This window comes from Lissotriton vulgaris, chromosome 5 (genome assembly GCF_964263255.1).
Source record: "Lissotriton vulgaris chromosome 5, aLisVul1.2, whole genome shotgun sequence".
Taxonomy (NCBI): domain Eukaryota; kingdom Metazoa; phylum Chordata; class Amphibia; order Caudata; family Salamandridae; genus Lissotriton; species Lissotriton vulgaris.
The window spans coordinates 670,156,974-670,184,432 of record NC_141693.1 but is presented as its reverse complement, the minus strand read 5'-3'; positions in this window follow the sequence as shown (position 1 = coordinate 670,184,432).

Below are 27,459 nucleotides of genomic sequence, written 5' to 3'. Positions count from 1 at the left end.
GTTGCCAAGCTGGGAAACTTTTTAAGCAGGGGTTGCATCTATGTAGAATGAGTTTCTTGCAGGACATTCAGCATGTCCTTAGTTGCTAATGCTCAGGGATTTCTCAATAGCTGCAAGACGGTCGTAAATGGGCTTCAGCTTGGCATCGATAGGGTTAGAAACTAAAAAGCCTTTCCACAAAGGTGTTCCAAAGAACTGTTTTCAGGGGCTCTATGGTAGAGGACGCGATGGTCATAGTAGAATGATCTGTGATCATTGTCTTATTTAAAACCCCAGTTTTGCACTTTTGAATTCTCTTTCTCCGTTTGGGCGCAGGGCCACCTCCAACGGATCTCAAACTTGACTCCGCGGGACTGGGCTCCACCTGTCCCACTCCCTCACTGGGAGCACCAATTATGATAGGGGTCTCTTGGAGCAACACATGGTCACTGCTTTGAATAGTGCGCTGGGGTAGAGGGGCTGAGAATTGTGATAAATCAGTTTCATGTGCGGAGAAGGTATACCACTGCTTTGCCAGTTTAATCCCCACGGTCCTGGCCAAAAAGCTATCAATTTCTGTGTGTCCTTGGGGCTGTGACACAATGGAGCTTACCTTTTGTTTCACCATCACAGAAAGGTAAAAATGAAGAAAATAAATGCGGGATAAAAAAAGAAAATTATATATCGTTGACCACAGTACCATACGTCCTCAGGGCTCGTTGCGACTTCGGTCTTGAAAGCAAGAAGCCAAGGGGAGTGGCTCTGCCCCCCTTTTCCTGTCTATGGCGTGATTGCAAGGTCACGCCCTTGGCCTGAGCTTTGCCGTGTGCGTTCCACACTGAGGGAAATCATCAGCGCTCTTTTCAAATGAGATCAGGGGCTCCTTCTCCTTGTGCTGCACAAACCCTCCGATTGAAGCAAAGCTGTGGGCAATCGTCAGTGCTTTTCATTCTCTGCCAGTGCCTTTTGGCATGCTGGATGCTGGGGCAGATGGTCCCCGACACAAAACAAAGGTGGTGGCTAAAGTGAGCACTCATTTGTTAAATTATTTTACAGGAAGCTGATTTGTAAAGCCCTCTATCACCTGCAAGGGTGCCCAGGAACTGAACATAGGAGGGAACCTGGTTATGACCCAGCTCCAGATGTGGGTTCAGCTCACCGGAACCAAGTCCTACCCCACAGATCCCTCATTATTTATGGGGCAGACCAGGCAAAACTTGTGGATTTCACATGAGATGGCCTATGTCAAAACTGCAAAAATGTTACCTTTTGGGAAAATTATGAGAAATGTTCGCAAGGTCTATAAAACGTTTTGACCAGTATATCACTTTACTTTTCTAGGCGAGGGCATACATCGTGTAGACAAGTTACCCGTGGTACAGCGGGAGACCAGTTCAAGTAGAAAATGTGACTATGAAAGACTTATTCTGGGCAAAATGCTTGGAAATTTGTGGGCATAGTTATCAAAACGTTAAGCTAGCTTGCTGCGCTGCTTGACTGGGAAAGGGTAGGATTGCATTACATTTAACATAATACAACCCATTCCTGTTTTCCCAACACTGGCGCACAATGTGCTGCCTAGCGCCAATACAGGCACCCTTGCACCGTGGGGCAGGAGTCCCTGCATTGTAAGGAGGATTGTTTTGTGCAGGAAGGAACACCTTCCTGCACAAAAACAATGACCTGAAGCATTTTCCTCTTTCTTTCTATGGGAGCTCCAGAAGGCAGCACACACAGAAAGAGGGAAAAAAACGAGGAGAAATAAAGATATTACTCCTGGTTCCATCTCCCCTAGGGATGCATAGCATTTTGATACATTCCCCGGTCTACCAGTAATGGTAAATCCGGGAATACGCCAAAATCCATTGGTGTTGCATGGGAATGGCCATTCACCACTCATGTAATGCCTCCCTGGGCAGAGTAAAACAACCCATTGATTTACACTGCGTAGCACTACTCTAGGTTTTATCAAGTCACTCAATGCCATGCAAAGGGGCCTTGCATCACTTGATGAATCTAACTTATGAGTTGGGTTGCTCTTGAGTGGTGCAAGACGACACAACTAATTGATAAATATAGCCCTTTATATAAAGCGAAATGGCACACACTTTTTACAATTCGAGTAATGCAAATTTAAGGAAATCTGCCCTGCTATGGAAAGTACGCACAGGCCTAAAAATTAACTCGTGAGTGAAAGTGCTTTTGTCACTCGGATGATATAACTGTTTTCGATCTAAGTATGAGGACTTCATTTTCTCTATAAGAGGCATATCTGGTGCCCGCCTGAGCAAAGATCCCCACGGGGCTACCCTAGTCATGCCATACATTAGAGCAGTCCTGATTGAGTGACTGGAGACAAGGACTCGCCTGGTGGATTTAAGATGAAAAAGAAAATTATACTGGCCACTTAGAATTGTAAGATTCATTATTAGGCTATTGTATTCATGAAAATAAGTGAGTAAGTGAAGGCAAGGGTAAAGGATGTCCAGGGATTGCATCCATACAGATAAAGTTAGCTGGAAATATTTAGATACGGTGATACTCATGCTAATGAGACAGCCTGGGATAGACTTGGGTGGAATTTCCAATGTAAATGGTAAAATATTAATATAACACTCCTTTTCAAAAAATAATTTGGATTGCTAATGAGTCACATTCTAATGCTATTGTACTGAAAGAGGACAGGCTGCAGGCGACCAGACGTCCATTATGAGAGAATACCCTCTGCACTTTCACGTAAATGTTCCACCTTTCTAGTTCAGTGACATTGGATAAAAGAAGGAGAGCTCTTACATGTGACTATGGACTTTGACCATCTGATTTTTGGAGGATATCAAATTGTTGAAAAGACCATCTTTTGTGTGGTATTAGTCCAGATGCTTGCCTTCTGGAGCTGAACCTGCTTTTGTTGGCATTAGGACTCAGCGCACTGTACCCCTGCTAAACAAGGTTAAAGTGCCTGTTCTATTCCTTTCAAACATGGGGAAATTGATATTCCCCTGTAGGGCGCTAGAGGGCGCACTAGCTAATGGCCGCACTTCAGTGAGGCTCTGGCTGCCTGGCCAGAAATATCCCTAATATATCCTGCTAACCTGTAGGTGGACGCCCAAGAATCGCAGCACTGGTGGACCTACCTGAGCTGCAGCTCCGGTCCGACTTTGGGAGTAATCCGACATCAGATGCCTGAGTTACGCGGCTGTGCACCTTGACCGGAGAACGCTGCGGAGGTGAACTGCCGAGGCGCCCGGACACCGGACCACGCGAGGCCGCGGATCTCCATGAGGCGAATAGGCCTTAGAGCCGAGGGGCTTGGATTGCTGGAGGTGAGCCCTGCTGGAGGCCTCCGTGTGGTTACGGAGTCACTGCAGAGCGCTGGGGTGCTGCGCGCTGCCCCGGTGGACCGCTGAGGGACCGGGAGAACATCGCGGCGCCCGCCTGGATCTGTCGAGAGGGTCGGACTTCTCCCCGGCCTCGCACCTCGTAACCCCGCAGCTGCCCCTGAATCCTGCTGCAACCTGGGAGCGGGGACCTGTGGAGAGACTGTGGACCTCCGAAGGGCACAGGTATTGACCGGCCTGCGGCCCCTGTTTACCACATTAGGCGCGCTGACCTTCCCCCACGCCCAGCGGCCTACCACCACCCCCCGCTACCGTTTCCTGGGCCCCGGACCGCGGAGCTTGACGCAGCACCTCACCACATCACCCGCAGCTGTATCACCGAAGCGGGGGCTCTGGGGGTGAGAGATTACCTGGGATACTTCGGGCCTCGAGGAGGAGATACCGCCTCGGACGCGATTGCCGCGCGGGGGGCCATCAGGACACGCTCATTTGGTCAGGAGAGGTGGGCACAGACACTAACACCAGTCGCAGGACCCAGTGGGTGCTCACAGTTGAGGCGCAATGGGCAAAAATGACAATAAGCAACCCAAGCTCTCTTTCGAACCTGCGGCAGCCAGAAAACCATTGCGCAGCACGGCGGGAACCGGTGGAGCCCCGGGACCGTCAGGCACTGAACCCCCCTCTACCCACTTAGCCCGGAGCTGAGGCTGATGATGGAGGAGATGCGACAGGGCTTCGCCACGATAGTGGTCAAGGTTGACCGCCTATCATCCAGAATGGATGGGGTTGCTCAGAAACTAGAGGTCCACGAGGAGCGCTTGGTGGAGGCGCATCTCTACCTCAGAGGACACGGCCGCTGCCCACGATACACGCCTAACTAGAATGGACAATATCCTGAGAGTGATAGCGGCGAAGAACGAGGAGTTGGAGGCGAGGAGCAGGCGCAACAACATTCGCGTCACGGGGGTTCCGGAGTCCACCAACACTGGGCGCATGGAGGACTATGTGGAGCGGATCCTCATTACGGCAGTGGGAAAGGAGGCCTTCTCCAGCCAATTTATTGTCGAGCGGGCTCATCGCTCCCTGGGTCCGATCCCCAAGCCAGGGGCGCAGCCGGGACCCATCATCGCCCGGTTGCTAAACTACCGTGACCGCGATACGGCACTTCGCGCAGCCCGCACGAATCGGAACCTAACTTGTGACGGTGTACAGTTCTCCCTGTACCCGGACTTTACGCCCATGGTGCAGGACCAGCGGAGGAAATTCTTAGACGTGAAGAAGAAGCTGAGGGACATGCAAGTGGACTATGCGCTTCTGTACCCGGCGCGGCTCAGGGTGACCCATCAGGGCAAACAACACTTTTTTACAAACCCTCAGCAGGCCGAGGATTATGTTCGGAGGCTACGCACTGCCAGAAGGGAAAGACGAAATGAGGGAGATGATGAGGCAGACGTGAACCCTGCCGAGCACGAGGAGTCCTAAGTGTGTCCTTGTGACCACCAGACTACTGACTCCATGTGATGGAACAGCGGCTGTTCTTGGATTTGTGATGCCTGCTGCTATCGGGGAGACCCGGTCCTGCCTGTAGGTACATGGATTATTGATTTGCTACATCGCTGGTTACTGACGAGCGACGACTGCTTTTGTATATATTTGCCCCTATGCTGGAGTTGATATTAGACTGGGCAATCCGATGGCAGAGCTGAACTGGAATGAGCAGCGGTTGCTCCTAGGATGATCTTCCTGAACCTTTTGGTGACTTCTCCGGCATGAGGGGTGGTGTTGAGAGAAGCTGACTTGATGTATGGGCTCTAGCCTACAGGGGTAACACATGCCAGGCACCGCCCCACCTTCTCTGTCTTCCCCGTATGGTGCATGCGGGTCAAGAGGGGAGTGTTGGGGTGTTCGGGTGCATTCCTCTAGTGTCCTTAGAAGGGGATTCCCCACTTGGTTTTTCTATTGTTTTTGATTGTTGGGTTCGGGGTGGGGGGGGGATGTGGTACTGGCAAGATTGGGTTGCTTCAGTGGGTGGGGGGGGAGCTGGAGATCGGGGGTTGGACTGTTGTGCATGGAGGGAGGGGTGGGGCTTGACTGTTGGGAAGCAAGTTGTTGAAAGTAAAAATGTTGTTGCGGATGGCGTTCATGACATGTGTGCAGGTACTGGAGTTCGGGTATATGAACGTATGGTTGTTCGTGTGAAGAGAATGTTCTGGACGGCGGACAGATTTGCACCTGGTACATCTAGATTGAGGGCTGAAGCATTGACCAAAGGCTTCTTACAGGGATATGGCGACAAACACAGGTGATGATGCGTTGAACAATGTCTCCATAATGTCCTGGAATGTCCGTGGCCTTAATAACCCCCGCAAATGCAGGAATGTGGTTGCATATTTAGATCGGCACCATGTGCAGATAGCGATGCTCCAGGAAACCCACCTTAATCCGAATAGTGTCCCCAAGTTTGCGAGCAGATGGGCAAGTGTGAGAGAGTTTTCCTCCTATTCCACGTACTCTAGGGGGACTGTTATTTTAATCAACAAACAACTGCCGTTTCAAAAGTTGGGATTGCGGGCGGATAAGGAAGGGAGGTACGTCATCCTTTGGGGGAGATTGGGCACTGATGTAATAATGCTTGTGAATAGTTATGCACCTAATGTTGATACTCCTGGTTTCTTTTTGTCGCTGTGGGGCCATGTGCTGGACATTGAAGTCACTCACATTGTTTGGGGGGGGACTTCAACCTATCGTTATGTCCTATAGCGGATAGATCGGACGGTAGTGTACAATACAACACAAACGCCAGAGATACACTTAAGGGCATACTAGCGGAGGCTGGACTAGTGGATAGCTGGAGGCACACACACCCGGCGGTTAGGGAGGGTACACATTTCACTGCACATGCACGCTCATGGGCACGGATTGATTACTGCTTTATCTCGCGGGGCTTGGCTGGGGGGGTTGTTTGGGTGAAACACCTGCCTCGTACCTACTCGGACCATTGTCCCGTCCTGACAGTCTTAGAAATGCCGGGATATGCTAGAGTGCGACCGCCATGGCGGCTCTTCCCCTCGGCCTTGCTGGACCCTGTCTTTAGACATGAACTGGGAGAGGAGATTGAAGCCTTTTTTCCTAGGAACAGGGGATCTGTCGACAAGGTCGAAACAATCTGGGAAGCCTTTAAGGTGACAGTGAGGGGGATCACGATCTCTAAAAGCTGCGGGATACTGAGGGATATAGTGCGCACATTAACTACAATTGAAGCGGAGCTTAAGGCACTGGAGGCAGAGATGATCGGTAACCCCTGCCCTGACCTAGCGGGGAAATTCAGGGCTAAACTGTCGACCTATGAGGAAGAAGCAGCCAGGGAAACGAAGTTCTGGGGCAAGTATTGGACGGCTAGGCGCTATTGTGAGGGGGACCGACCGGGAAAGGTGCTGGCTGCTCTCACGAGGCACCAGCGCTTCGCCACCCATATCCTGGAAATCTCTGATGGGGGGGTAGGACTTACCAGGATTCTAAAGGAATTAAAGATACCTTCTTACAGCCCTACAAGCGTCTATACTCCACGCAGCAGGTAGGCGAGGTGGAGTTCGGTAATTTCCTGGACGACATTGCACTCTGCTGGCTAAGTGATAGTGACAGGGCGTTCTTGGGGTGCCCGTTCGAACTGGACAAGATCAGAGAGGCGATCATGTCCCTTAGCAATGGCAAAGTGGCGGGACTGGATGGTCTACCAGCCGAATTTTATAAATGCTACATCGACATCATGGCGCCGGTACTGAAAGAGGTCTTCGAGGACTCACTCGAGGTAGGGATACTGCCGGGCTCCATGAGAGAGGTAGCGATCACGTCACTTTTGAAGCCGGGGAAAGATCCGAAAGACACAGATGCATATCGACCCCTGTCGCTGCTGAACTACGACGCGAAGATCCTTGCAAAAGTACTGGCGACTAGGCTGTCTCTGCTTATGAACACCCTGGTGCTGCCGGACCAATCTGGCTTTGTCCCGGGGAGAGCTACGTCCCATAACTTACGTACACTGTTCTCCCTAATACCCACCATCTCGCCCGACTTGCAGGTTGCTGCTGTGTTTCTGGACGCCACCAAGGCGTTCGACTCGGTGGAGTGGGGTTATCTAATAGCTGTTCTGGGCAGAATGGGGTTCCCCCGGATTTTTATAGACTGGGTGAAACTGCTCTACACCTCACCGGTCGCCAGGGTCGTCGTCAATGGGTTGCTTTCGACACAGATGCCGATCACGAGGGGGACTAGGCAGGGATGCCCCCTGTCACCCCTGCTTTTCGCCCTGGCGATAGAACCGTTGGCTCGTAGAGTCCGACAGTTGCACAAGGCCGGTGCCTTTAACTGTCATCAGCGGCAGATAGGTATCTCCCTCTATGCAGATGACGTTACTCTGTATGTGCGTCACCCACAAGATCACCTTAACCCGCTACTGAGGGAATTCGTGGCGTTCGGCGGCATACCCGGGGTGCACATTAACTGGAAGAAGTCGCAATTCTTCCCCCTCACGGCATCAGTAGCCCGGTTTTCGCTGGATTACCCCCTGGAATGGTGCAGTTCTGACTTAAGGTACCTGGGCATAGAAGTGTCGCTCAATAAAGATGACACTATTCGATCAAACTATGGGGTGGCTATCTCGCAATTGACCGATAATGTGTCCCGTTGGCGGGCCCTGCCGATTTCGATGGCAGGGAGAGCTTCCCTGATCAAGATGGTCGTCCTCCCACGGTTCTTATACCTCTTCCAAAACATTCCCTACTACCCGGGGGCCTATTTTTTCAAACGGGTCCGTTCTGAGCTACTGCGCCTCTTCTGGGGTGGTAAGCAACCACGCCTTAGCTGGAGGGTCTTAACGCAGCCATACGATAAGGGAGGATTTGATGTACCCGACATGGAACTATACTACCTCAGTGCTCAGGCTCAACACTCCTATCACTGGGTTAACCCCGCTCCCTTTATCCCACAGGTAGCTGCTGAAGGCTGGGTCGTACATCCGCTCCCGCTCAAGGGCATGCTGATGGGACTGATCGGGGATGTTGAGACACCTGCTACCACTGTTACCTGTACTATTGATGCTTGGCGGAGAGTAACTAAACTGCTGAACGCTCCCATGCTTTATTCCCCCGCAATGCCCCTTGCATATCACCCGAAACTTTCACTCTTAACTGAAGGCGGATTTCGGTCCATGTGCAATCGCGTACACCTTAATACATGGGGTGACTTATTTCAGGAAGGAACGTTCCGTACCAAAGACCAGGTCTTCCAGACTACTCCCCCGACACCCATGGAGGTGTTTTACTATATTAGACTCCGGCAGGGTATGCGAGACATTCTCCCCAGCTTCCCGGAGGACCCTGGAACGGTACTGCCACTGCATGTCATGCTCGTATCAGATGGCAAGCACTTGGTGTCCAAACTATATGCTGCTGTACATGAACAGCGCCCGTTGGTACTGCCGAAAGCTCGTGCTAACTGGGACTCTGAACTACCTTCTGCACTCACAGATGAGCAGTGGAGTTATTGCTGCTCGGTCACGGCCAGGGTTTCCTTCAGCTGTCGGTTGAAAATTATTCACTATAAGTTTGTGCAACGCTACTATTATACCCCAGTCAGGAAACTGCGGTTTCATCTCTCGGAGGATGATAGGTGTGCTAGATGCCGGGCGGTCGGCGCGGATTTCCTTCACCTGAACTGGGAATGTGGGGCCGTACAGACGTATTGGGAGCAGGTACATGCCGCACTCCAAATAATGATTGCTGGCCCTCTGCCCATGGAGCCAATAGTGATGCTGCTGGGATATACCAAACACGTGCCCAAGCCGGACCGCAAATTTGTTGACATCGCGTTGCTCCTCGCTAAGCGGAGAATAGCTTGCAGATGGGGGAGGGGGAGAGCACCAAAATTTAAGGAATGGCTCGACGACCTCACATACTGCCAGGACCAACATGGCGTTTATGCGGAACTGTTACCCGCCCGGTGCACGCCTAGCGATTTTTGGTCCCCCTTACAAGTGTACTGGCTGTCTCAGGCGACACATAGCGACTCCTATGAAGATGACGAACCGGTCCCGGGCCTGTGAGCGTACAGGTGCATTATATTGCATTCACCATACTACATCACACATGATGGGAGGTACCTTCAGCCGCCTTACGCACGATGGATAGACGTGACACTTGGGTAAACACTGCTGTTGAAGAGACTGGGAATACCCGAGGGCCTTGTGACACTGTTTAAGGGGAGTGACCTCTCTGACCCATCCATTGCTTGGGATAGTGGTGATGGACGTACACACTAGTAGCTGCGCTTGCTCGACGCTGCAGTTGACACTTGGGAGGGTGAGCGCTGTGCATCACTTCACTCTCTGTTATATCCCGAATATCCCTACACTAGTTATTAGCTGCGCTGCTTAGCGAGTATGCACACACTTGACGCACGTATGGTATACTACTGCACATACTGAAGTAGACGGCTGACTGGACAGAACATAGACAATCATGGGTTGGAGGGTTGTGGAGACCCCGCCCCTACCTGCCTGCCTTCACACCTGAATACGGAGGGGAGGAGTGCCCCATCCCCCTTACGCCCCAAACTGTGGGAGGGGGGAAGTTCCTAGTATACTGTCATTCCATTGATGTACATAAGAAAGTATGCCTGTATTGTATTAGACCTTGTGAAGCTGATACCTCTCTATTGATTGTACCACGATTATTGCTTTACTTGATTGCAGATGCTGTCACTGTCATGACTTTGTGATGAACGCAACTAATAAAGGTTTAAAAAAAAAATTGATATTCCCCTGTTTGGTACATATAATTTACTTATAAGTCCCATGTTTATGGTACTACTGGTACCAAGGGCAAGTCAATTAAATGCTAATAGTGGTTTGCAGCAGCCGTTGTGCCACGCACTATAGTAAGACAGAAAAACATTCTCAGGCCTGCCATTGCATACTCTTGTGCTGTCTAAAACTGCCATTTCGACCTGGCATAATTAACCGTTTTTTCAGGCCTAAACCTTTTTTTTTAATACCTATGATGCCTATCTAAAGTTTAGTTTACTTTCACCCAATTTATAATGCGTATGGTTACACCAACGGTGTGTCCCCGCACTAATATGGACTTCTTAAGTGGAGCAAGCGGGGAAGCTGCAATGACTATGAGAACTTGGAGCATAAGGAGGCTCAAAGAAAATCTAATTTGAAGAAGGGAACAGCCAATCAATCAGGTGTTTGTTGAGCGCGGCTACTCACCTGTAAGGTTCTCAAGGCGCTGGGGGCAGGGAGGGCGGGGGGGGGGGGTCGCAGGATCCAGTCCATCAAGGAGGGGGTCTGTCGATGAGCCAGGTTTTGAGGAATCTTGCGAAGATGGGGAGCGATGTTGGCTGTCTGAGATGGAGCGGAAGGTCGTTCCAGGCTCTGGCCGCATGAAAGGAGAAGGAGCAGCCTCCCGATCTGGTCTTTCTAGGGCGGGGGACCACAGCGTAGGAGAGCTGGGCTGATCGTAGGGTCCTTTGGGGTGCGTGGAATTAGAGTCGGCTGTTCAGGTGTGCTGGTCCAGTGTCGTGGAGGGCCTTGTGAGCCTGGGTTAGCATCTTGAAGATGACTCTAGCTTCGATGGGGAGCCAGTGGAGTGTGCGCAGGTGCTGGGAGATGTGGCAGTGTCTTGGCAGGTTGAGGACCAGTCTTGTGGTGGCGTTTTGGATGTTCTGTAGATTGCGGGTGAGGTTTTTGTTTATAGAGTGTGTTGCGTAGTCAAGCCTGCTGGTGACCAGGGCGTGTGAGTGATGTTCTTTCTGTGTTCAAGGGGGATCTATTTGAAGGTCTTACATAGGAGGCGGAGGGTGTGGAAGCAGGAGGTTGAGACGGAGTTGATCTGGCCGTCCATTTTGAGCTCTGAGTCCAGGATGATTCCCAGGTTGCGTGCATGGTCCGTGGGGGGGCGGACTTCCAAGGGCGGGGAGCCACCAGGTGTTGTTCCAGGTGTCGGGGTTTGGGCCCATGATGAGTACTTCCATTTTGTTGGTGTTTAGCTGTAGGCAGCTGTTTTTTATCCATTTGACGACGGCTTCCATGCCTTCTTGAATGTTGTGTCTGGCGATATTGGGTTCGTTGGATAGGGAGAGTATGAGTTGTGTGTCGTCTGCGTATGACACAATGTTGAGTTTGTAGGTTCTGACGATGAGAGCGAGTGGAGCCATGTAGATGTTGAAGAGTGTAGGGCTGAGGGAGGACCCCTGGGGGACTCTGCAGGTAGTAGGTCTAGGGTCCGAGAGGAAAGGGGGAGTCTGACCCACTGCGTTTTGCCGGAGAGGAAGGAGTTGGTCCAGTCGATCCTCCTCTCCACAGGTAACCAGTGGAGGGTAGTCAGAGCCTTTGCGGACAAAGTTCTTTTTGGAAAGTTCAGGACTAAGTGTGCGGCCGCGTTTTGAATAGATTGGAGCTTGTTTAGGCCTTTTTTTTAATTCTCCCAGATAGAGAATATTACCATAATCTATCTGGGAAGTGACCAGGGCCTTAACAATAATTTTTCTGGTAGCAATCTGTAATGGATCTGGGAGTTTCCAAAGGACTTTGAGAGTCCTGAAACATTCCCCCACCACCTTCCTAACTTGGCTCTCAAATGTTATCTTGGAATCCACCAAGAGCCCTTGATTTTTAACTTTTGCTTTCACCAGTGGCACAACAAGGTGCAATATGTTTTTCTCCTCGATGTTTCCTCTTTCTAAGTGTGCCGCATTTTTCAGCACTCGTAAAAAGATAAAAATGCCTCTGAGGATTGTTTTTGTGCTGGAAGGTCCTGTTCCTGCACAAACACATTCCTGCATACAATGCAGGTGCCCTGGCACTATGGTGCAAGGGTTACTGTGTTGGGCCTAAGCAGCAGTCTGTGTACCAGTGCAGTCATAGAGCAGGAATGTACTGTGTGAAGGTAAATAGAACACATTCCTGCCCTCTCCTGGCTGCGTTGTGTTGCAAGAATACCTGTTAGATATGCCCTAGTTAGTATCCAAGGGCAACATGCAATATGTTTGAGAAGCTGGAGTTCACTTTACATCTCTTAAACTAATACTCCATATCTTAGGAGAGGTACTGGACACTTCTCCTGAAAAGACAGCTATCTTTGGATCTTGGGCCTGGGTGCTAATATTCTTAAACACCCAATGGCATGTCACAGGTACCTCACGTTTGAATTTTTTTAATTCCACAACTTAATCTGTATCTGTGCAGGTCTCCTGTTGGGAAGAATATTGGCCATTATTATGATGTCGGGCGGACTTACGTCTGCTTGACACCGACAAAGAAGCAGGACTGAGAGTAGGATTTAGAGGTCCTGCTATCCGCATAACAATGTGACCGCCTTCACTGTGGTTGCAATGTGTATATTTTGTATTTTGGCATGTGCTGCGGGCTGCTGCACATGCCGCAATACAAAAAAAACATTTGAAACATCCCTGCACTGTGGCAGACACTATGCGGTGCCTACCACATAGGGGGTCATTAGGATGGCATTGTGGCGGTGACGGGGACCATCCACCATGCATGTGGCGGACCCGCACACCATATTAGGATGCGACCGCCACTATGGAAGTTACATCTTACGATTTAACATTGTGGAGGGGCTGCCGACTGCAGCACCCACTGCGATACCAAAAAGTCAGTATGTGCATTTCACTGCACTACGTGGCAGGCACCACACGGTGCCTCCCACTTAGTACTGTGAAATGTAGGGGGTACCATGGGTACCCCGAGTGCACCCAAACCTCCCCCAACACAAGAGGTGCCCACAACAGGCCGTGGAGAAGTGTGGCTCACTGGTTAGAGCAGGCAGACCCTGAAGCAGAGGTCAGACCCGGGACCAGGGTTCAATTCCCGATGCAGCAGGGTCTTGAGCTCAAATGTCCATGGACTCGATAATTCTCGCTTAGGTGCCTGACCTAATCATGGGTTCACACTCTGCAACTCTGGGCATTAAGCTTGCTTAATCTCCACAACGGCCCCCTGTGGCGGGATGCCTGGCTTTCACCTTGGGGATGCCCTGTAGGGGCTATCTCACAGGGAAAAGCCAGGACGGGTTCCCAAGCCAAGCGCGGAGATACCCCTTCGGGGGTCGATTCAGGCGCTATATAAGAAACATAATAATAATAATAATAATAACAAATCCCCACCATCCGGTCCCATGGCTGACAATCTTTGCATCCACCATGGTCCCTGCGCAATTCCGTCCGCCATCGTAATGTGGCGGGGGGAACTTGCGGTCCGATTACAAAAGGATGTGCCTTCCGCAATAGTAATCGGCCCCATAGAGAAGGGATGTTTAGGGGGGCACCATAGCTAAAGGCTAGGGGGGAAGGAGGGCCCGCTATGGCCCCCAAAGTCACTTTCCGACTGCCTTTTAAACGGCCAGTGGAAAGGGACATTGTAATCCCTAGAGCTATGCCTGAGCAGGCACCGCCACTATTGTAGGGACTGCAGTCCCTCTGATGGTCCGACAGGCTCCTTGAGCCCTTCAGATGTGTGGTGGTCAGTCTCTCCACCAGCCCACCATTTGCCCGCCGCCACCATCGTAATGCGGCAGGCGGACCTGCAGGGGCAGGAGGCTGTGGGACAGCCACTGATTGCCTGACAGCGGCGGTCCACCGCTATCATAATCGGGGCCCATTGTTCGTTATTATTATGATAGGTCCATAGTATTTGTAGCAGTTTCAAATTTGTAGCAGAAACTGTAGAGCAACTGCATCGCTGTATGAAGTAATTGTTTTAAGTGCTCCTTTGATGTTAGGTCCTCGTGAGTTTTAGCATAAAATGTGCATTGTTGTGAATTTGAATGGTTGTGATTGTTTATATTGGCATAGGACTTTCAGGTGGAGAAGTGTGGCTCACTGGTTAGAGCAGGCAGACCCTGAAGCAGAGGTCAGACCCGGGACCAGGGTTCGATTCCCGACGCGGCAGGGTCTTGAGCTCAAATGTCCATGGACTCGATAATTCTCGCTTCGGTGCCTGACCTAATCACGGGTTCACACTCTGCAACTCTGGGCATTAAGCTTGCTTAATCTCTACAACGGCCCCCCGCGGCGGGATGCCTGGCTTTCACCTTGGGGATGCCCTGTAGGGGCTATCTCACAGGGAAAAACCAGGACGGGTTCCCAAGGCAAGTGCGGAGATACCCCTTCGGGGGTCGATTCTGGCGCTATATAAGAAACATAATAATAATAATAATAAAAAAGCTGGAAGTCCTGTTTCTGGGCTTTGCACTTGAATTGATGTTTGACACACAATTCCAAAGAAACACTCCTCCCATCAGTGGCATAACAATAGCCCATGCATTGCCCGCAGTGCACAAAAACCGAGTGTCAGACTCACTTGAGGGTGCAGTTTTTCCAGGAGGTCTATCAACGGTATTAGTTTTCTACGGACTACTATTGAATCATGGCCCGAGTTTATTCAAGTGCTAATAGGTAACATCTACTGTCAGGGTTGCTATATTGCCTAAAGTTCACTGCATCTGAATACTGTGTATCTTGGATGTTAACCCAACAGACCACATGTTTCAATCTACCCAACCCCACGGTTGTTAGTTAGTATGTATCACTACACCATGGAGGGTAATACCATGGCAGTGCAACAGTTGCACCTGGTGCATGTCTTTTCTTTGCTGAAAAAGGTTTGCGCTTGAATGAAGACAGTGGTTTACAACGTTCCAAGTCCTGCTGTAATACATATTCTTAGTGGCCAGTTAAAGAGGGTATTTGTACATATTCGGCTCCACTTATGTTCTGCAACAATAAATTGATAGTTGTATTTTATATATATATATATATATATATATATATATATATATATATATATATATATATATATATATATATATATATATATATATATATATATATATATATATATATATATATATATATATATATATATATATATTCTGACTTCATGAGTTACTTGGTAAATCTATGCCTGATCGTCTTAGGTGCCTATTTGTCTCCTCCGTGATTTCTACTGGCAACATGTTATTCACCTGTTTTATGATAGGCTCTGTCAAACATTATAAGTTGCCTTCTAAAATAGCATAATATTGCAGCCAAGTTGTTGGTGTGGGACTTCCTGGAGCCTCACCACATCCTCTTATTTGGATGTATGTGTGCTTTATGGGCAACCAATGAGGAAGGGGAGAAAGGGATGGATTGGGGAGGATGGGGGTTTGTTTATTGTACTTTTTTGGAGTTTTGTCTTTCTCCATCTTTCTCTTTCTGCTTTCCGTTCTCGTTCGCTAGTCGACCGCTCATGGACACCTCCCATAGCTGTCTGAACTACTCACTGGTTTCAATGGATTAAGGTACTTATCTCAATGACAACCGAAGAAAGGAGTTTACCAAAAAGGAGTTCCACTTCCAATACGTCACTCTTATCAGTCCCCAGGTTTCAAGTACCTAACCATTTACTGAACACAAATACCCACTATGTCTAAACTAAAGATGCATAGTCTAATACAAAAGGCCTAAACCATCCACTTAAAAGGAAACGTGTATCGATTACTGCAAGAAATTAATGGGGATATTGTCAACCTACAGAAGACCAAGACCTAGCTATCAGATTTGGACGGGTGGAAGAAGTTACCTGCTCCAATGCAAACTAGAAAACAGGCATTGGCAAAACCAATAGGTCTCACCTTTTAGATGCCAATGAAGACCTACCAGTTTTGCCATTGTTTTTTGCCGATATTGTTGTCCGGGGGCCCCCACAAGTACCTTCTTCTTGTGGTGGTTCCTCGCAGACGACACCGCTTACCTCCTCACATTTACAACGGCCCCGCTGCCATCAAGGGAAACAAAGCAAGGTATCCATATGCACTCCAGGAAGTGGCTAAGGAAATGTCAGGCGCTCCTAGCGTGGAAAGAACTGAAAAGCCAAGTGCTCCTGCGCTACCAATAACGGAAATCAAGTGCTCCTAGCGCTGCTGCCACTGCACACAGTCTAAGCGCTCCTGCGCTACCAATAACGGAAATCAAGCGCTCCTAGCGCTGCTGCTACTGCACACAGTCTAATCGCTCCTGGCGCGGATAGGAAAGGATATGCAAGCGCTCCTGGCGCGGTAAGAAAAGAATGTTAAGCCCTCGTAGCGCTGCAACCCAAGTAAAGTGTCAGGGTGCTCCTGGCACGAAAAGTACAGAACCTGCAAGGCGCTCCTAGCGTGGATATGCAGGAAATGCACGGCGCTCCAAGCGCGGAAATGAAGGAAAGCAAAAGCGCTCCTGTACTACTCACTCAGCAGGAAGGAGCTCCTGCGCGGTCGGATCCGGATACAGAGAACTGCGTCTGACATAGGCAAGACACTGTAGTAGTACACGAAACGCCGAGACTCAGGGAGTCGCGTCTGATAAGCGACCCTCCCCGGAAGCTCTGATGACGTTACAGCGCTTTCGGCCATCGACTACACCGCTACCAGCCGAGGCCGGAAGTGAGGATCCCCATACGAGTGTTAACAACAAGCAGTCCGCAATGAGCACACGGACAACAGGCAAGCGGGGGAGGGGAGGGGGAATCTAGGAACCATGACAATTGTTCAGCATTAGCAGAAAAAGTCAACGTGCCATGATGCGCAAGCGTGCACATTTAATTATGAGCTGGGGAGGTGGCAGAGAGTGCAACCTGGAATGAGAAGAAGGGCATTTCTGAGCGAATGCAGCACACAAGTGAAAAAGGAGGGAATTACGTATACCCATGGAGTGGCGGTGTCACAATATGGAACAGAGTGATGATATATCATGAAGTACCTTAGTGCGAGTGATGATGTCACATTCCTTAACTACCAGCAGTGATGTCACATAAAGGAAGTGACAGAGGTGATGTTACATGGTCGACATGACATCAGTGATATCACACATGGAAACTGGCAGCAGAGATACTAAATAATATATAAGGGAATGTTGATGTCACCAAAGCAAACCAGTTGCCAATGGTGAGGTCATAAGAGGCAAATAAAAAATTAACGATATCAGGCATAGAAGTTGACATCAGCGACGTTCCATCAGAACCTATGTGCATAATGTCACTAACGAAAGCTGAAAGAGCTGAAACCCCTTGGGGAAATTGCCTTCAGTGATATGCACGAGGGCTGATGTTGTGATGGCACATGATACAACTGGCTTTGAGGAAGTCGACCCAAAAAAATTATTCCACAATGCCAGTTTTGATACTAGTGAAGTTTTCAACGTCAATGTCACACGTGAGAACCAACAATGTAACATGTTGGGTGGCATGAAAATGTGGACAAGAAAACTGAGGTCAATTATGTAATATGATGGAACTGCCAGCAGTGCTGTCACGCTGGAGAACTGATGAGTGTGAGCCGAAGTCACAGCAGTGCTATCTTTCTAGGGACTGTACTGCGTGACATAGGGAGTCATTAGGATCGCGGACAGACTTGAGTCCGTCCGCGACCCCAGAGTATGGGGGAACGTCCGCATGGGCTGGGGCGTTCCCTCTGTGCAGATTAGGATGTGACCGCCAGGGTGGCGGTCACATCCTCAATCTTTAACATTGCGCGGGTGCAGCTTAAAGCTGCACCCGCCGCAATGTTAAAAATGCATGCACGGCATTTACGTGCACAAAGCGGCAGGCACCGCGCGGTGCCTGCTGCTTTGTGCTCGCAAATGCAGGGGGATACCATAGGTATCCCCCATGTGCACCCCCCACTACCCCTTCACCCAGGGGGCCCGCAACGGGCCCCCAAAGTGAAGGTCTGTATGCTTTTCCACAGCGGAAAAGCCGCTGTGGAAAAGCATAGAAGTGCAGACATCCTAATATGCCTGGCGATGTCTGATAGACACCGCCAGACATGTTAGTGCTTTTCCGCCGTGGTCGGAATGCGACTGCGGCGGAAAAGCTGCGGACGGAATACCAGACCCACCAGCCATCCTAATCTGACGGTGGGTCTGTGAAGGCTCCGCAGCGGTTTTCCCGCATCCTCCGGGCCGGCGGTGGCTTCCGCCGGCCCGGAGGATGCGGGAAAACCGCAATCATAATATGCCCCATAATGTGCAAAAACCTTGAAAAGTGAGGTTACAGCTGTGATATCGCATGATCAGACTGGGACACATCTGATTGGAGAAATTTGAAGGGAAGTGCATTCTATTTATTCAAGTTCAAAATTCCTTTTTTTCGGCCATTCTGGCCATAAAAGTACAATTAAAAGTAAAACACATTTGATACAATTTGGTTGTGCAAAATGAAATAAAATGCTGGACAGTGCAATATTTAAAAAGTCTCAGAAAAGGCATAGGTATATAAAAAAAAGTACTCAATTTTTATGCGATAAAAAGGCTAAAAATGGTTTAAAAAGTTAAAAAGGAGAATCCAATTAGACCAGGCTAGATTTTAACACAGTTAAACGGACACACCAAATAGAGAATAAATATTGGGAAACTGAATACGCAATATGGAGGCTAATATCATACTTTAACCCCTTGCATGCTGATGACGGCCCCATCCGTCATGCACTACGGCGCTCGTGTGCTGATGACGGCTGGGGGCCGTCATAAACCCGCCCACTCGTGATTTTGTCGCACAGGCGTGGAATCGCGGCAACATGCAAGGGGTTAATATCCTATAGGCCTCCGCACAGTGAATTGTACCGAGATTCAGGCAGACCTGTTGGAGCCATCAGTGCCTAATCTTTTTGTATATAGGACAGATAAACAATACATGTTGGTCTGTTTCTGGGGTGTAATCACAAACGGGACACCCCTTGAACTGTGCACCCCCAGTTATTGGTGAAGGCACGAAGTGGTATTACACCGTACCTAAATTGCAAATAAAGGGCCAGATGTAGGTAATCTTATTTTACCGATTCTAAAATACCGAATTTTACCAATTTGGTATTTCAGAATCGGTAAATGGGATGTAGCTAATTATTCAGTAAATTTTACCGAATCAGTAGAATAAAATTCAGTGTTGCCGATTCGGTATTTACCGAATCGGTAAATACTGATTCTGTATTTACCGAATCAGTAATTCCCATTCATTCCTATGGGCCTGGAGGCCCATAGGAATGATTGGGAATTACCGATTTGGTATTTACTGAATCCGTAAATACCGGTTCGGTAAATACCGAATCAGTAATAGGGGAACCATGTTCAAGGGTGGCAGGGTGTCAAATTGACACCCTGTTGCACCCCTGAATAGTGCATGGGTGCACATGTGACACACATATATGCCCCAAGGGCATGTATGTCTGCCACATGGCATAGTAAAAAAAGCACAAAATTGCTTTTTATTAACGTTTTCGATATTTACCATCAACCTTTATTTGGTGGTAAATACTGAATCCTTAACTGTGCAATGCACTCATTTGAGTGCTCCCTACATTTCAGATTCGGTAATTTACCAATTTGGTATTATAGGGAATCGGTAATTTACTGATTCCTTAAATTACTGATTCGGTAAATTACCGAATCTGAAATGTAGCCACCTTCATCCCAAATGCCCAATACCGGTCGGTAACGGCTGAAATTCGGTAATTTCGGCCGTTACTGACCAGTATTGGGCCACCTACATCTGGCCTAAAGTTTTTTAGCTAGGGGGGGGCTGAATAACGTCAAGAACAAGGCTGTATTGGTCCTTGACTTCTAAAAAGTTTGCAGTCAGTGTGCCAGGGATGGAACTTTCCTTAATCTGGTTTACCTTATATTCTCTGAAAGGCTTTGAAGGAACCTTCCTGGGAATGGTCGGGCAAGATACTTCAGCATTGGTCCATAAATTACCCATCTTTAGAGCAACTGAGGTATTTTTAATATAGGCTAACCATGGGATTTTGCCAATGTTGTACTTTTGGGGAGGCCTAGGATTTGTCTAATAAAAATATTTTCATCCCTAGAGAGGGGATCAGATCGTTGATGACCCCAGATTTCTGCCCCGTGTAGGGCCGCCCCCCTTGCTTGTGCCTTATAGATTTCCGTAACCAGGCCAACCACTTTATGGGTGCTTTTCTTGAGTATCTTAGCCAGCCCCCCGAAAGTTTGGGCCAGTCTTAAACTGGCCTTCCTAATTTGCGCTGGCCACTGCATTTTATCAGTAAGGGTTAATCCTAAATAATCAAAAACTGTAACTTTTTCCCGTGGTTTCCCATCTAAGCAGGGATCAGGACATGTGGAGTCACCTGCATTAAAACCATATGTTTGGTCTTTGAGGAGTTTATCTCCAAACTACTACTTTTGTAGAATGACTGGAAAATATTTAGGACCTTCTGGATTCCCATCGGAGGATAACAGCAGGATGTCGTCGGTCGAACGTCAGGGCTGGAACCCTGAGTTTCTCCAGCCTGGGGCATCTAAATCCCTTCCACCAATCAAGTCCTGCACAAAGCTTTTGATGAATAAAATAAAAGGGTTAGGGCCAGAACACACCCCTGCGTTACCCCTCTATCTATAGCTATAGGATCAGTGAGCTCACCATTTTTTCCATATCTAACCTGTGCATTCTATTTATAGAAATCAGACGCCTCGTGTTTTTAATGACCAAGTTTGTAAGAGCGATAACGTGCTAGCAATTAGGACACAACAATCAATCCCATGCACTTTATTTATGCTGAGACTTTCGGGCATCACCCACAAGAAGGTAAATAATAAAACAAAGCTGCAAATATACCACTAATACTGACTGTATCTTGGGGGAGGTGGGATGCGCAGTACTAAAAATTATCCTGTGCGTTTCTCTAACGTGGTTGTGGTCCGGCTGGAACTTTCATATATAGGCCATCACATTCCTTTTAAGCCAGCTAAGACATCTGCATATTCTAGCCAGGATGAGGTAGCAACAGCCCAACATTTGTTTGCTTTCAAGTCCAGTGCACTGCTGTCCCACACGCACATACAGTGAATTCAACAGGCACAGCTGTCGTCAGCAAACAATAGACAGCAGAATCGAGGAACTTCAGTGCCCCATCTCTAGTCAGTATTACCGCCTCTAGTGTTTAGAACCCTGCCTCTAAACCCCCAGCATGCTGTGGGCTAGTTGCTGAACTGTCATTCTAAGAAGTATGTTCTGACGAAGCGCAGCATGGCTGAAATTAAAGTAAAGAAGCATTGTCAAAGGCAATCCGTTGGGGTGGCTAGTGAGGGGGTGTTTGGGGTGGATAAGGCGATGATTTTTTTAAAAGTGCAATAAAGCAGCCAACGCTGGTTGATTCATAGCATTTTTTAGGAGGAAGAGCCAATATAACGTGTGGTCGAGTAAACTTGTCCAATATCTTCGTATTGAATTGGCGGTATATAAAGAGCAAACATATAAATACATTGCAAAATAACAGCATTGCCAAAGGTTTGCCAACACGTTTTTTCTGCTGGGGAAGGGTAGTTCCCCCCACATTTCAGCTGGAGGGGACACATGTTAGACCTGGCACCTTGGCGTGAGTCTCCCTTCCACTTTTTGCTGATGTGCCTCCGATGTTTTGCTGGTTTTCCGATACTCAGGGCACTGCGCCACGGCTGATCCGTGCCGCAGTGCAAGTGCTCCCTACTGTAAACTGTACATACGATTGGTATCCATGATTGGTGCATTGGATTTACTGTTAGTCCCTAGTAAAGCGCACGAGAGAGTGCCGGGGCTTGTAGATGCCAATACTGCTGGTGGGCCTGCAGCGCTGGTTGCGCCACCCACCGAAGCAGCCGTAAAGATGTGTCTGGGAACTGCGACCGCAGAACCCGCGTGTGGTCTCGTACTATCACGCTAGCTGGGCAAGTGTCCCCACTTGCCAGCACCGACCCTTCCCTTGACCACATATTAGTCACCCCTATGGTAGGCCTGCGGGCAGGGTGCGTTGTAGGTGCAAGGTAGGACAGGCCCTGATGTGCGTGGCATGTCCTAGTAGTGACTTACAACGAAGACCGTATTTCACTACTGAAGGCTACCTGCTCCATTAGGCCAGGCTGAGCTGCGAGGGTTATTACACCCTATAATCCCCGCGGGCTCAAGGAGCATGGTAGTGAGTCATGTTTAGTATGCCTGAACTCGGGATAATGAGATATTTCTTGTAGTCAAGTTTATTTCAGTATCCTGGGTTTGCAAATGCTGCTTTTAGAAAGTTAGCATTTGCTTGCTTAACCATTTCAGCCGCCTCTGCTGGTGTGTATCTGACTGTCTGGGATGTGTGAGTGACAGGGCTGGAAGGCAGATTACACCTTAGTGGGAGGTAGGAGTGCCTCTTGACTCGAGCTGTCACTGTGCTCGACCTCCACAATGCTGGCTCCACCCTCCTGGGGAGCGGCGGATGACTCTGCCGGCACCTGGCCCTGTGTCCTGCTCCTGCGAGGTATCGTCTACATTTAACTCATCAGCTGCTTTGTATTTGTGCTCTGCCTTTTCTAGCGCCTAAGCTCTCTACATAGCGCTGCAGCGCGAGTGCCATTGCGACGCTACTGAGACATTTAAATAGCTCCTGGGGGACTATTTACACGGTGCTTCTAGATCTGGGCATTGCAACGCTCTGGGGGCATTGTAGTCACGGCGCTTTGATCTGGAACCCTGATTCGAGGAGCGCGATTGTGCAACTAGCCTAGTCAATTTCCTGAGCCCCAGCCTACCTCCAGTTTCGTTTTTCCCTACGCTGACGCCATATTACGCTTGTTGTTGTTGGTGCCTCAGAGCCTGGCCCCCACAGCCCGCCCCGCCTCCCTGCTGACCCTCCCTCGCCCCCTCCCCCTCCTCCATATATGACATATGCATTCTCGCGCAGCGATAACGCGCAGCGATCGCGCTCCTTGCGCGCCGAAGGTGCGCCAAAGGTAAGCCTGTCTACGCCCGTCCGCGCCTGGACCGCGCCCAGCGCCAGTCCCCCTGCCCCTCGCGCTGCCCAGCCCCCCCGCGTTACCTACGATGCCGCCACCCTCCTAGCCTTTAACCCCGGTCGCGCCCCCAACTGCGTCCAAGCCGCTCCTGGACGCACCCATGGACCGTTCTCCTGCCTCTCCTGCAAATTTAGCGGCACCGACAACATCTCCGCTGCGACCACATCACAGATTACCGACCCCAACCACCTAGAATGCATCCTTCTCAACACCCGCTCGGTCCACAGGCACGCCATTGACCTTTGGAACCTACTAGACACCATCTCTCCTGACGTCGCCTTCCTAACGGAAACATGGATGAACGCTTCCTCCGCCCCTGACATCGCCATCGCTATCCCTGATGACTATAAGATCACACGCAAGGACCGCACAGACCATACAGGAGGAGGAATCGCTATCGTCCATAAGAAATCAATCCGCATCTCAACCAGCTCTGACGCCAACCTCGCTAACTCCGAACACCTTCACTTCCAGATCCACATCGACCCCAAAACCACACTCCGAGGCACTCTCCTCTACAGACCACCAGGACCCCGCGCAAAATTCAGTGAAGACATCACGGACTTCATCACCCCACACGCGCTCCCCTCCAAAGACTACATCCTTCTGGGAGACCTCAACTTCCACCTTGAAAAGATCAACGACCGCAACACCGCCACCCTCTTGGACAACCTCGCCAACCTCGGACTTAAACAACTGGTCACTTCCCCCACCCACATCGCAGGTCACACACTCGACCCCATCTTCACCTCCAGCAACCATGTCTCCTTCAGCCACACTACGGATCTCCTCTGGACTGACCACAGCTGCGTTCACTTCACCTACAACAAGCCGAAACCCATCATCCACCTCCAACCAACTCTACAAAGAAACTGGAACAAAATCACCACGGAGCAGATCTCCACATCGCTCCTTCAAACCTCCCCAGCCCTCTCTTCTAACGCCAACGAAGCCGCCTCCAACCTCACCCTCTGGCTATCCAACACCGCCGACACCTTAGCACCACTGAAAAAACGTCAACACAAACTTGGCATCAAGAAGGCCTCATGGTTCAACAATGACCTCAAGAATTCCAAGAAACTGTGCCGCTCCCTTGAAAAGGCCTGGAAAAAAGACCCATCCACCAACACCAAGGACGCCTTCAAAAGCGCCATCCGTACTCACCACCAACTGATCCGAAAAGCCAAGAAAACAGCATTCAAGGATCGACTTGACAACAACGCCCACAACAGCAAGGAACTTTTCAACATCGTCAAGGAATTTTCCAACCCCTCGGCCAACTCCAACGACATCACCCCCTCTCAAACCCTCTGCGATTCCCTAGCCTCTTTTTTCCACAACAAGATTGCTGACATCCACAACAGCTTTGACAACCAACCCGGAAGCCAACCCACCCTACCATCAGCTGACCATCTTCCCCTCGTTAACACCCTTAACGCCTGGAACCCAATCTCCACTGAGGACACCATCCGCCTGATGAATTCCATCCACTCTGGATCCCCCACAGACCCATGCCCTCACCACATCTTCAACAAAGCAGACTCCATCATAGCTCCGCACCTCCGAGACGTCATCAACTGCTCCTTCAACTCCGCTACCTTCCCAGAAGACTGGAAACACGCTGAACTCACCGCCCTTCTGAAAAAACCAACAGCAGACCCCACCGAACTCAAAAACTACCGCCCCATCTCGCTTCTTCCATTCCCGGCCAAAGTCATCGAGAAAGCTGTCAACAACCAGCTCGCCGCCTTCCTCGAAGCCAACAAATCACTCGACCCCTCACAATCTGGCTTCCGAGCCAAACACAGCACTGAGACCGCCCTCATCGCAGCAACAGACGGCATTCGAACTCTACTGGACAATGGAGACACAGTCGCCCTCATCCTCCTCGACCTCTCTGCAGCCTTCGACACAGTCTGCCACAGCACCCTTTTACAACGCCTCAGAAACATCGGAATCCAAGGAAAGGCACTGGAATGGATCACCTCGTTCCTCACCGGAAGAACCCAGAGAGTCCGCCTCCCACCATTCAAGTCCGAGGCCTCTGAAATCATCTGCGGCGTACCACAAGGATCCTCACTCAGTCCCACCCTCTTCAACGTATACATGAGCCCCCTCGCGGCCATCGCCCGCCAACACAACCTCAACATCATCTCTTACGCGGATGACACTCAACTGATCCTTTCTCTCACCAATGACCCCAGCACCGCCAAAACTAACCTACACGAAGGAATGAAAGAAGTTGCCGAATGGATGAAACAAAGCCGTCTAAAACTAAACTCAGACAAAACAGAAGTCCTCATCTTAGGTAAATCTCCCTCTGCATGGGACGACTCCTGGTGGCCGGAAGCCCTCGGAAATGCACCCATCCCGACAGACCACGCACGGAACCTTGGCGTCATCCTGGATTCTTCACTCTCTATGAACAGACAAGTCAGCGCCGTATCCTCTTCCTGCTTTAACATTCTTCGCATGCTCAGAAAAACATTTCGCTGGATCCCCACCGAAACAAGGAAAACAGTCACCCATGCCCTGGTCACGAGCCGACTGGACTACGGAAACACCCTCTACGCAGGTACCACCGCTAAACTCCAGAAGAAACTACAACGAATCCAAAACGCCTCAGCCAGGCTAATATTAGACATCCCACGCAACGAACACATCTCTGGTCACCTTAAAGACCTCCACTGGCTACCCGTCAATAAGAGGATTACTTTCCGTCTGCTTACCCACGCACACAAATCACTCTACGACATCGGACCAGATTGCCTCAACTATCGACTGTCCTTCTACACCCCCTCCCGCCAACTTCGCTCTTCCAGCCAAGCCCTCGCCACTGTACCTCGCATCAACAAGACCACCATGGGAGGCAGATCCTTTTCATACCTGGCTGCCAGAACATGGAACTCACTCCCCGCTTACCTTCGCCTCACCCAGAATCACCTAGCGTTCAGAAAACAGCTTAAAACGTGGATTTTTGACAAATAATCCTCCTCCCCTTCCTAAGCGCCTTGAAACCCTCTGGGTATGTAGTGCGCTATATAAATTTTATGACTTGACTTGACTTGACTTGGCCACTCCCGTCCGGACAATGCTGGCTCCACCTCCTGTGGGGCGTCTGATGCGCCTGCCCCTCACACTGAAAGCAGAAGCCGGAGTACACCTGCGGGGGTACTCCAGAACTGAGAGTGGCTATGCAAAGGCCCCCCTGGCCTGCGAGAACAAAAGAATTGGCCTATAAAAGACGGAGCCCTGCTCCTTGAAAATTAGATCCGGTTTGGGCCACAGAAAGACTCTGCCCTACGAGAAGGACCGTGAGAGACAAGGAAGGGTGCTGACTCTTGCCTGTGTCTGGTGCCTTGCTGCTGAAGGAGAGGAAGACAATAAGACTACGAATAGACTATTGTGCTACTTGTGCCAAACTCTGCAAAGAGATCTCCAAGGGCTTGCAACTGAACTTGCCCCCTGACCAGCGTCCCAGGACCAGTGGACGCTACCCCCTTGGACAGCGACTGCGGGTGCTGACCATCGCCGCAGCACTGACGGAGGAATCTCCTCTAAGGCATCAACATCCTCCCGACCACCGTGACCGGGGCCCAAAGCAACAGCGGAAGCAAAGTCAGGACCAGCCGCCGCTGGCCCGAACACCGTGACCGCAACTGCACCGGGAGCCCGAGAGCAAAGCAAAGGAGGACCCGTCCGGTCCGAGCTATCGGGGTGAAGGCATAGCGAGCCCTCACTCACCTGCAAAGACGGACAACTGCCCTACGAGAATCCGCAAAGTCGGTAAGCCTGCCCGACAGCCCAGCTGTGAGCCCACAGCTGCACCGACATTTGGCTGGGTACGTCCTGCACTTGGGGACCGTACTGCCACTTGTCTCCACCGCACAGCCGCCGCCTCCAGGGTCGGAGCGGACGACGAGGAAAGGACCCTGCCGCCACAGAACACCGCTGCCCCGGACGACCAGTGACCTGCTCGGCCGAAGAGCCGCAACGATCAGCGACCCCGGGAAGGCAACGCGACGTGGGACAGATCCCTTGGAAGCCGCCGGCTCCACAAGAACATTGAGTAACCCCGGCCTACGGGCCTCAAGAGAACTTCCATAAGAACTGTGGTAACCCGAATTAAGTAACCTGCAACCGTCTTCATAAAGTTATTGACTGTATTCATAAGCCTGCTTAAAATCTATATAAAGATATATATTTTTACAAGAATACAGTCTGGTCTCGTTGTGTGGTGGGTTGGTTGTAAAGGTGTACTGTTGCAGGTGTT